This window comes from Mus musculus, chromosome 14, assembly GCF_000001635.26.
Source record: "Mus musculus strain C57BL/6J chromosome 14, GRCm38.p6 C57BL/6J".
In the NCBI taxonomy this organism is placed as follows: Eukaryota; Metazoa; Chordata; class Mammalia; order Rodentia; family Muridae; genus Mus; species Mus musculus.
The window spans coordinates 54996125-55005452 of record NC_000080.6 but is presented as its reverse complement, the minus strand read 5'-3'; the positions used below and the strand labels follow the sequence as shown (position 1 = coordinate 55005452).

The window sequence follows — 9328 nt, the reverse complement described above, 5'->3', positions numbered from 1 at the left end:
CTCGGCAAGTCCCTCCCCCAACCAAAAATAAATAAATAAATAACGTGGAGTCTAAGGCTCCCTGTCTAATCTCATGGGATCTAGTCCTCTAGAGCTTAGGCCACAGACTGATACAGAAGCCACTGTCTTGGGTCTCTCTTCTCTCTTCCTTCTCTCTTTCTTCTCCTTTCTTTCTTCTCTCTTCTCTCTCTCTCTCTCTCTCTCTCTCTCTCTCTCTCTCTCTCTCTCTCTCTCTCTCTCTCTCTCTCTCTCTCTCTCCCTCCCTCCCTCCCTCCAGAACGCTCACAGCACTGGCCAGCAGCTGGGGCTGTGTAACCTGGAAGTCCAGTCCTCTGAAGACCCCTCGGCAAGCTCACCTGCCAGGAGCCCTCCCCTCTGCCCCACCCTCCAGCATGGCTGCTTCTGCTTCTCTGTTTCTACAATTATGCTGCTACTCAAAACTGTGACCACGTTGAAGATGTGTTTATTTATTGACAGGAGAACTCAGGCCTTGGCTTCTAACCCTCTTCGTATCAGGGGGTGTTCCACAACCACAGTGTGTGTCTGGGGGTTGTTCAGTGACCTTCCAACCCCTTCCCACCATCTTTCCACAGGCTTCTCTAGTAACAACACCCAGAAGCCAGAACGACCTTGCTTAGCAGATGATCTCGCAGACAGGACCATCTAATTCTAGCCAAGGGCATGGGGGAAAGGACACAGCCTAGGGGCCTGTGGCCTCTTGGTGGAGAGGACTCAGGGCTAATAATAGGAGGGGAGATTAGGAAAGGATTTGAAGTGCATTGTTATCTCACGGGAATGGCCTTCAAGAGCCCTTCCCAAGTTTTCCCAAGAGCTGTGCCACCCCCTCTGTTGTGTGGCTGAGGAGACGCTGTCATTTCGCCTTATCTACTCCACCCCCATCGGTTCCTCACCCCACCCCAAGTTTCTTGAACCCACTTCTCTTCCTCGATACACTTCCTTCCACTACGTCCCACAAGTCTTTCCACACCTGGCGCCCTCGGTTTCGAGGTCTAGCCAGTCCTGGCTCCTCTGTTCCACCTTTTCTCCTCCCCGGAACATCACTGTTCCAGTTGGGACTGGAGATATTGGTTTTCCAGGCTTGGGCCCTTTGTCTCCCTCCCTAACACCCTTGTGCTGACTTTGCGCCCACTCTTCCCCAGCTCTCTGCCTTCTCTCACAGCAGAGCCAGGCAAACACAGGTAACAGAGGCTGAGGTGGGGCTAACAAGCTACAGTTCTAGCAATCAGTGCCGTGGCACAAGGCACAGGAACACCTCCGAGAACAAGACTGGGGCCAGACTATGGCGGCATCTCCTGGAGCCCAGCCATGGCTATTATTAGGAACCTAGCACCACAAAAGGGCCTTTGCTTTGTTTCATTCCACCCCCACAGAGTTGCTCTTGGCAGCTAAGACTGTAATCTCAGAGACATGGGGCCCAGCACGGGCCCCTTGCACAAGCCTAAACCTCTGCCCTGGTACTGCCCTTGGGCAAGGTCACCATCCCCATGACACACAGCAACCATCTGACATTCTACAGTCTTGCCCCGTTCAGATACTATCTTAGAGCTCAGTTGGGCCTGCCTATGACAGCCCCACCCTTGCAACTTTGCAGAAGGCCTCTCTGCTCCTCTCTCCCACTCTCCAAAAACAACAAAACAAAACAAAACAAAACACAAGCCTGAACCCACCAACCACACCCTCCTGCTCTCCACGCTCCATGACCAGAAAGGATGAGCTCTTCCAACTTCCTTAGTTTCCAGTCCTTTTATAAAGGCTCATCTCTTCAGACTTAGGGAGTCTGTCCAGCTTTCTGTTTCTGTCCACAGACCCCAGAGGTAATCTGCCTGCAGCCCCTGAAAAGCATCCCAGGAAGAAAGCAGCAGCCAGACCCTGACGTCCCTTCTTCCAAGTGTGACTTGGGAGCCTCAGATCAGGGGGGTGACTAATTACCTTTTCCCATACCCAGGAAAGTCTGTGTGTGCCTGCGCGTGCGTGCGTGCGTGTGTGTGTGTGTGTGTGTGTGTGTGTGTGTGTGTATGTGTCTATTGGCTGACTTAATCTGTTTCAAATCCCTGTTCCAAAGTTTCAACACTCAGTGTTGGGCTACAAGTATGTGCAGCATCAGACATTGTACCAAGTTCTTAGAGAACAGCAAGGGCCCAGCCCAGAGATGAGAAAGTCATCCCGGGATAGGATGAGCCTCGCGAGAAATGGTTCTCAGCCTGTGGGTCTCGACTCCTTTGACAAAACCTCTATCTCCAAAAATATGTGTGTTACAATTCATAACAGTAGCAAAATTACAGTTAGGAAGTAGCAACGCAAATCATTTTATGGTTGGAGGTCACCATGACAGGAGGAAGTGTATGAAAGGGTCTTTGGGAAGGTTGGGAATCACTGCTCTAGGGCACTTCTGGCTTCAAACATTGTTTTTCTAGGATAAATCGCAGACCCTGAAGCACAAGCAAAGGCTCGAGCCCAGGCTAAGCATGGCTTGTTTCCCAGTCCTTACGGACCTCCCACTTTATCTTGAGAGCTGAGACCTCTGGAGGCTGACAGTCAGGCCAATCAATGAAAGCCCAAGATGGAGGGGATGGGAGAGGAGGGGGCTACTGCAAACTCTGCTCCAAGCTGCCTCCATGCATCTGTCTGTGAAGGGGAGGAAGGAGCCAATGAGCCCCGCACCTGCGCACCTGCGAGTCCATCTCATAGTGTCTGAGCATTTACTCGCCACCCTCCTGAGTTCCAGAAAGAGAGCTGGAAATAAGAAAACAGTGCCAGAGAGGCCAAAAGGAAACAGAGAGCAAACCAAGGACATCCTTTAACACCCCTGCTCCACGTGCTCAGGGTTGCCTTATCTTAAAAAACAAAATAAACCGTGCTATCTGACCCACTTCCTGGCTCATTCATTCTGTTGCCAAATCGCTGCCTTGGAAGCTGGAACCCCCGCTGCCTGCACTTCCTATTCCGTTCCTTTAACTCCCATCTACTCAGCTTAAATCCTGCTCGTCCTTATTCCTGATTAAACCCCAGCACCCTGGCACTGCCCTGGGACTCTCTGGAAGCTGCTTCCTGAACAGCCACCCAAGCTCTCTTCTCCTGTCACTCTGCCTTTCTTTGGAATCTGACACTACCGGCCACCTGCTCCTCTTGAAAGACTTCTGGGATTTCTAGGAAACAAGTCTCGCCTTATTCTCTTTGGCTCCTATATCTTTCTCACTTCCTAATTTTTAGCATGTGTGGTGGATGTGTGTGTGCCCATGCATGATGTGTGCATCTCTTGTGTCACAGGGCACACGTGGGGGTCAGGGCACAGCTTGTCAGGATTGGTTCCCTCCTTCCACATAGGTCTGAGGCAAGGTTTCTCTGTTCCATGAACTTTTTGGCTTCCCGAATATTCTCCTGGCTTCACCTCTTATTTTGCCACAGGAGTGCTGGGGTTACAGATGCTTGCTGCCACATCCAGAATTTTATTATTAAAAATATATATTGGGCTGGCGAGATGGCTCGGTTCTGAGTTCAAATCCCAGCAACCACATGGTGGCTTGCAACCATCTGTAATGAGATCTGATGCCCTCTTCTGGAATGTCTGAAGACAGTATACTTACATATAATAAATAAATAAATCTTTAAATATATATATATATTTATTTTTATGCTGAGAGAGAGAGAGAGAGAGAGAGAGAGAGAGAGTTTGTGTGTGTGTGTGTGTGTATGTGTGGTCTCTCACATGTATGCCTGTGCACACCACTGGCATGCAGTGCCCATGGAGGCCAGAAGAGGGCATTGGCCCCAGGAAAGGGGTTACTGATGGCACCATCCCTGCCAGGTGGGTGCTGGGAACTGAACCCGAGTCCTCTGGAAGAGCATTGGTGCATTGAGCCATCTCCAGCACACATCCAGCCTTCTAAAATGGGTTCTGGGATCAAGTACAGGTCAGGCTTGCAGGGCAAGTCCTTTTGCCCATGGTACCATCTCACCTTCTGTTCTCTGTGCGCCTCTCTCCTTTCCTCCTGGCTTGGACCGTGGTCTCCCTCCAGTTCTTCCTTTTCTCTCCAAGATCATCATGTCCTACACCACCATAGAATAGCTCTTACCCACCAGCCCTACCCGCCAGCCCATAATTCTCACTGCCTACTGGGACGCAAAACCATCTTCCATTGGTTATCCACTGTTACCTCTAACTCACTCAGACCAAGTCTATGTCCTGCCTGTCTAAGAGATTGCCCATTTGTGCCTGTCCTGTCCTTTCTGATGCACTTCCCAAGTTCCTGGAGCCAGTCTGTTAAAACGAATTTTATCCCCTCCTTAGAAAAGCCCCACCCCTCACTGGTCCTTTCCTTTTCATCTGTCAACCTTGATTGCTACTTTAGCCTCTGCCACAGTCTCCTTGCCTCTAGCCTCTCCTCCCCTCAGTACCCAGCTGGCCCCTCAAACTGTGCTTTCAGGATAACACGCAGTCTGCCCCAGTTTCAGGTGGCAGTCTCTCTGTCGCTCTCAGGATAGTGTCCATTTTGCTGGTCTGAGAAATACGGCACATCAGTAGAAATCACTTTGGAACAAAGCAGACCTAGGCTTGAGTCCTAATACCACATTCTCTGCCTGACTTTGGGCAGAAGAACATCGTATTCCCTCTGAACCGCACGGCCTATGCACAGAATGTAATTTGACTGACAGTTACTTGTTCTGGCTGAGATGTATCCGATTCTGTGTAGAGCAGAGAGGGGCTCACATATAGCCAATGGGACCCTCATATCTTTTTCTTTCCATCCTATACCTCCAGAACCATACACCACAGTCTGACAAGAGATTTCCCTCATGTCCTTTCTAGCTCACCCCACCGTTCACCGACCATACTTTGGGCCAGTACTGATTTCCACACAAGCTGGGAACACAGCTCGCCATACAGTCCTTCTCAAAGCCTCCTCCATCTTCCAAACTCCAGGTCTGTGTTCTCGCCTTTAAACTCTTAATGGTGTCAGCCCCATAGACTAAGAGGCTCTAAGTTCTTGGCTCATTTTGGATTCAGGCCCTGTTTCATTTCAGACATTTGTGAGCTGTTATGAGGGTCTGGGAATTGAACCCTTGTTCTCTGGAATAGCCTCCAGTGTTCTTAACATCTTCTCTCTGCTCACCATTTTTTTTTCTTTTTTCTTTTTTAAAGACAGATCTCTCTATGTAGCCTAGACTATCTTGGAATTCACTCTGTAGACCAGGCTGGCCTTGAACTTACAGAGATCTACCTGTCTTTGTCTCCTGCGTGCTGGGAATGACATGTACCGCCATGTCCAGTACTTTCCCTCTTTTTAAAGAAACAGTCATTTGCTTTTGTTTTGTGTTGGAGTTTTTGCCTACATGTATGTATGTATAGTATGTGTGTTTCTGATGGAGGCCAGGAGAGGGCATCGGATCCAATTATATCCCCGTGCATGTTATTTAGTGCATTCCCGTGCACATTATTTAAATCATACTTTTATTTTAGAATTTTGAAATTTGGATGTCAAAGAACTTAATAAATGCCTTATAGTATCTTAAAAGGATCTACTTATTGGCATATGGTTTGATCCTGAACAGCTGCCTTATTAGGAAAGGGAAAAGCATAGGTTCTCTCCACAGAACGGAGCAGAAGCATGATGGCTAATTCCTGTGACAAGACAGGTGAGTTCGCTCAGGGCCCTGACTGTAGGACTGTAGTGACAAGGAAGCTGAATTGGGTACATGTTTTCGACCCACCCTTGCTTGCCATTTTTCCAGTTTGGACAAGCGAACCTGCCTTGTTTCAAGCTTTTTAACCTTATGGTAAAAAGAACATCAAAGACTGTGGAATCTGACTTAGAAAGATTGGTCATAAGAAAGAATTATAATGATTCTCCTTTTTCCTTCAATGTGACCAGTTATTCTAACTCAATCTTGGACTGGTCTAGTAATAAGTCCAATATTAGAGATTCCTATTGAAGATAGCTAAAAATCTTAATTACCTAGCCAAGTTAATTCAGAGCACAGCCTCCACTGCCAGAGAATCTCTGGCCTTTTTGCTAATTCTAAAAGCCAGCTCCCCCACACCTGGAGGCCAGAGCCTTGAGCAGAATCATGTCTTGCCATCTAAGTCTCTTTCAGCCCCAGCCTGCCTCCCTGGTGTACCCGGTCCTTGTAAGCCGCAGGCCGGCATGCAACAGGATCCCTCAGAACTGGAATTACATAAGGTTGTATGCTGCCCTGTGGGTTGTGGGAATCAGACCTCCATTCCCCTGCAAGAACAGCAAGTGCTCTAAACAGTGAGCCATCTCTCTAACCCCATCCTTTGCTCTTCTCCAGATTGCCCACTTTTAAGAATATGCATACTGTCCTGGTTAGTTTTGTTGTTGTTCGCTCAACACAGCTAGGATCATATGAGGAGGAAGAGGAACCTCAACTGAAAAAAAATGTCCCCATCAGATTGGCTTTTTAATTAATTATTGATACAGGACAGCACAGCCCATTGCAGGTGGTGCCACCCCTAAGCAAGAGTGCTTGGGTGTTACAAGAATCAGACTGGGCAAGCCATTGGGGAGCAAGCCAGTAAGCAGACTTAGTTCCCCTGCCTCCACCAGACTCTTACCTTGAGTTCTTGTCCTGGCTTCCCTCAGTGTCAGAGGATGACCTGAGAGTTGTGGGCTGAAGTAAACCCTTTCCTCCCAAGTTGCTTCTGATCATGGTGTTTTATCACAACAGTAGAAACCCTAAGACATATACTAAAGAATTGTCTAAGTCAGCTTGAAGATAGTAACAGCATCAGAATCACAGCCAAGAGCTGAGATTATGGTAGCTACTTGGTCCTTAAAGCCGGGTGCCTTAACAGGCTAGTCCCACAGTGAGACTCTCTCTCACTGGCAGGGTCTTACTTTGTCTCCCTGACTGACCTGGCATTCTCTGTATAGACCAGGCTAGCCTCAAACTCAGAGATCTGCATGCTTCTGTCTCCTGAGTGCTGGAATTAAAGACCTATACCAAGCTAAGTTTGCCCATTTTTTTCCATATCAGAATACTCTAGCATTCTCCTTCAGAGGTTTCCAGACCCTCTGCATCCTTGGCTGACCCTAAGATCAGAAATATCTGAAGGGTCTCTGGCCGGACCACCTCCTGAGGGCCACAGTTTAACCTGTCTCCTCCTTATAACCTGGCTCCCCATCTCTATCAGGAGCTTTCTGTGTGGTCCCCAGACACAAAAAGCATTTAGCTAACTCTTCACTTCCCCTCCACTTCCATTTGTTTTCCTGACAATGTTGCCATTTTGCTGGGCCAGCTTTTGGTGGGCTTGGGGTTCACCATGGTCGTGAGAAAAGTTTTATAGGTAGCAGCAGGGCAGTGGTCTCCTGACTCAAGGCTATCCTGTGGAGATGGGTTAGGTCTAGGATCACGTGAAGGTCTTGTCTTCAACCAATGAGACTTGGTGGGCTGAGGGAAATGCTAGGGGCCAAAAAAACTAACTCTGGTGTCTGCAGTCTGGGTCCCTGGTGTTGGTGTTCCTGGAGATAAAAACCATTATGAAGTCTGTTATGTGCTGATGTGTGCTAGGTCCCTCACCTGTGTTTAGTCTCCATAATCCTTGCAAAAAACCACATTGATGGCAAAACTGTCTCAGGGAGTTATGTGACTGACCATACAGCTAGAAACTGTGGAGCAAGGTCTCAAAGGGGATCTCTGTGCTCCCCGGTAGCCCCCCCTTTAAGCTCCCTCAAGCTTCTAGACTGGCCACTCCACACAGTGCCCTCTCCAAACACTCTTGAAGGAGAGATCTACCTGCTTAATAGACTCTTATTGAAACTGGTCTGCCTCCCCAGCTGGTCCCTGTCTATCAGAAAGTCGAGATTGGGGTGCCTGGTGTATTGAGTGGGCGGTGTTTTGAGTATGCAGAGAACAAAGCATTTTGGAACCAGCGGAGTACAAAAGAATGACAAGAAGGAGCAGCTGCTTGTAAAGAGAAACCTGAGAGAGACTAGCTCAGCTCCCTAATCCTGGCCCATGTGGAGCCAGGGATAGGTTCTCCAAGGTCAGGGGATACAGGCAGCTAGGGGCAAGTGCTGGCTACCACTCCTGGGTCCCCTCTCCTGTTCTCAGACAACTAAGGCCTCCTCCTCCCCTTGGGCCAGACGCCCTACCTCTTCTGCCTCCTCCTGAGCCTCTCCCTTTGGGTTTTGAGATTCCTTTCAGAATTCTCTTTCCACGCTCAGTTCTCCTTTAGTTCAAGACTGCAGACCCCCACCTCCCCCTAATTCCCAGCAGTAATTTTAGCAAACTTTCCGCTGGTCTCCACTGGCATGTTCACAGCAAATGGCTCCTATTTGGACCTGACATTTGATCAGTGTGGTGACAGAGCCCAGACAAAGCAGGCACAATGCCTGGGGAGGGGAGGCTCGGGAGGCGGATCACCTTCCTTCTGTCCAGGCCTTATTTGGTCGACCTCAGCGAAGCAGCCTCCCTTTTTATTTATAGCACTTGCTGCCCCTTTGTCTTGTCTCTTGTCACTCTGTAGTGTGCTCCACATCACCACCCACTCCTCACATGGGTTCGGGCCCCCATTCTCTCCACTAGGAATGTCACGCACGCATGCAAAGCACAAGCTGTACTCTGAAGCCTGGGTCCACTGCTACAATCAGCTGGACAAAGCTCCCGGAGCAGGGGTCTTTGCTTTGGTTCATTGTTACGTATCTCCATTGACCACATCAGTGCCAAGCTCAAAGTTGGCCCTCAATGAATACTCACATAGGAAAGGATGGGAAGAGCCACCCAACCGCCAACAGCAGCAAGCAGGAGGCCAAACATCTGGGATATGAGACAGAGATCTTAAAATTAGGAAACTGGCTTTTAAATTCTGCCTTGCAGAGTTGAGAACAATACTCCAAAAACACCTTTAGACCAAAGCCCTCCAAACCTGAAAGAAGGGGGAAAGGGTGTGTGGCTAAGTTGTAGAGATGGCTACCTAATCCCACAGCCACACAGGTTGGCCCCACTCAAAGACACTGGCTTTAAAATGGCTCGCCTGAGTCCCAAGCTTTCTTTATCCATCTCAGTGCGTGCACCTGTGCCTGAGCCCTCTCCCAGAGCATGGCGGGAAGGCACCTTCTTCTGTTGGGAAAGCTAGAAGAGCCTGGGAGAGCCTGGTGGTACGCCTTTAATCCCAGCACTTGGGAGGGAGAGGCAGGTGGATTTCTAAGTTCGAGGCCAGCCTGGTCTACAGAGTGAGTTCCAGGACAGCCAGGGCTATACAGAGAAACCCTGTCTCAAACCACCCCCCACCCCAAAAAAAAGAAGAGCCTGGGAGAGCTTTAGCCTTCCTTCGGCCCTGGAGGTT

At 49.1% G+C, this 9328-nt stretch overlaps 1 long non-coding RNA gene across 8 annotated transcripts in view, besides 2 other annotated features; it reads right to left on the bottom strand.

The window, feature by feature from the left end:
• The window catches only part of Gm31251, a 29743-nt gene continuing 20861 nt past the window's right edge, over nucleotides 447-9328 (bottom strand). For 7 of the 8 annotated variants that reach the window (XR_003950993.1, XR_003950994.1, XR_003950995.1 and 4 more), the window contains one exon: nucleotides 447-8799. This is a non-coding gene — a long non-coding RNA (predicted gene, 31251). The remainder of the gene's footprint in view (nucleotides 8800-9328) is intronic. The other variant, XR_001781261.1, reaches the window with a different exon arrangement.
• Nucleotides 540-1688: an enhancer, noted in NCBI's record as "VISTA enhancer mm1288". NCBI's record gives its function as "enhancer in: heart[7/8]" and the evidence as "EXISTENCE:transgenic organism evidence [ECO:0001131][PMID:17130149]".
• Nucleotides 8229-8559: an enhancer, noted in NCBI's record as "VISTA enhancer mm771". NCBI's record gives its function as "enhancer in: heart[7/7]" and the evidence as "EXISTENCE:transgenic organism evidence [ECO:0001131][PMID:17130149]".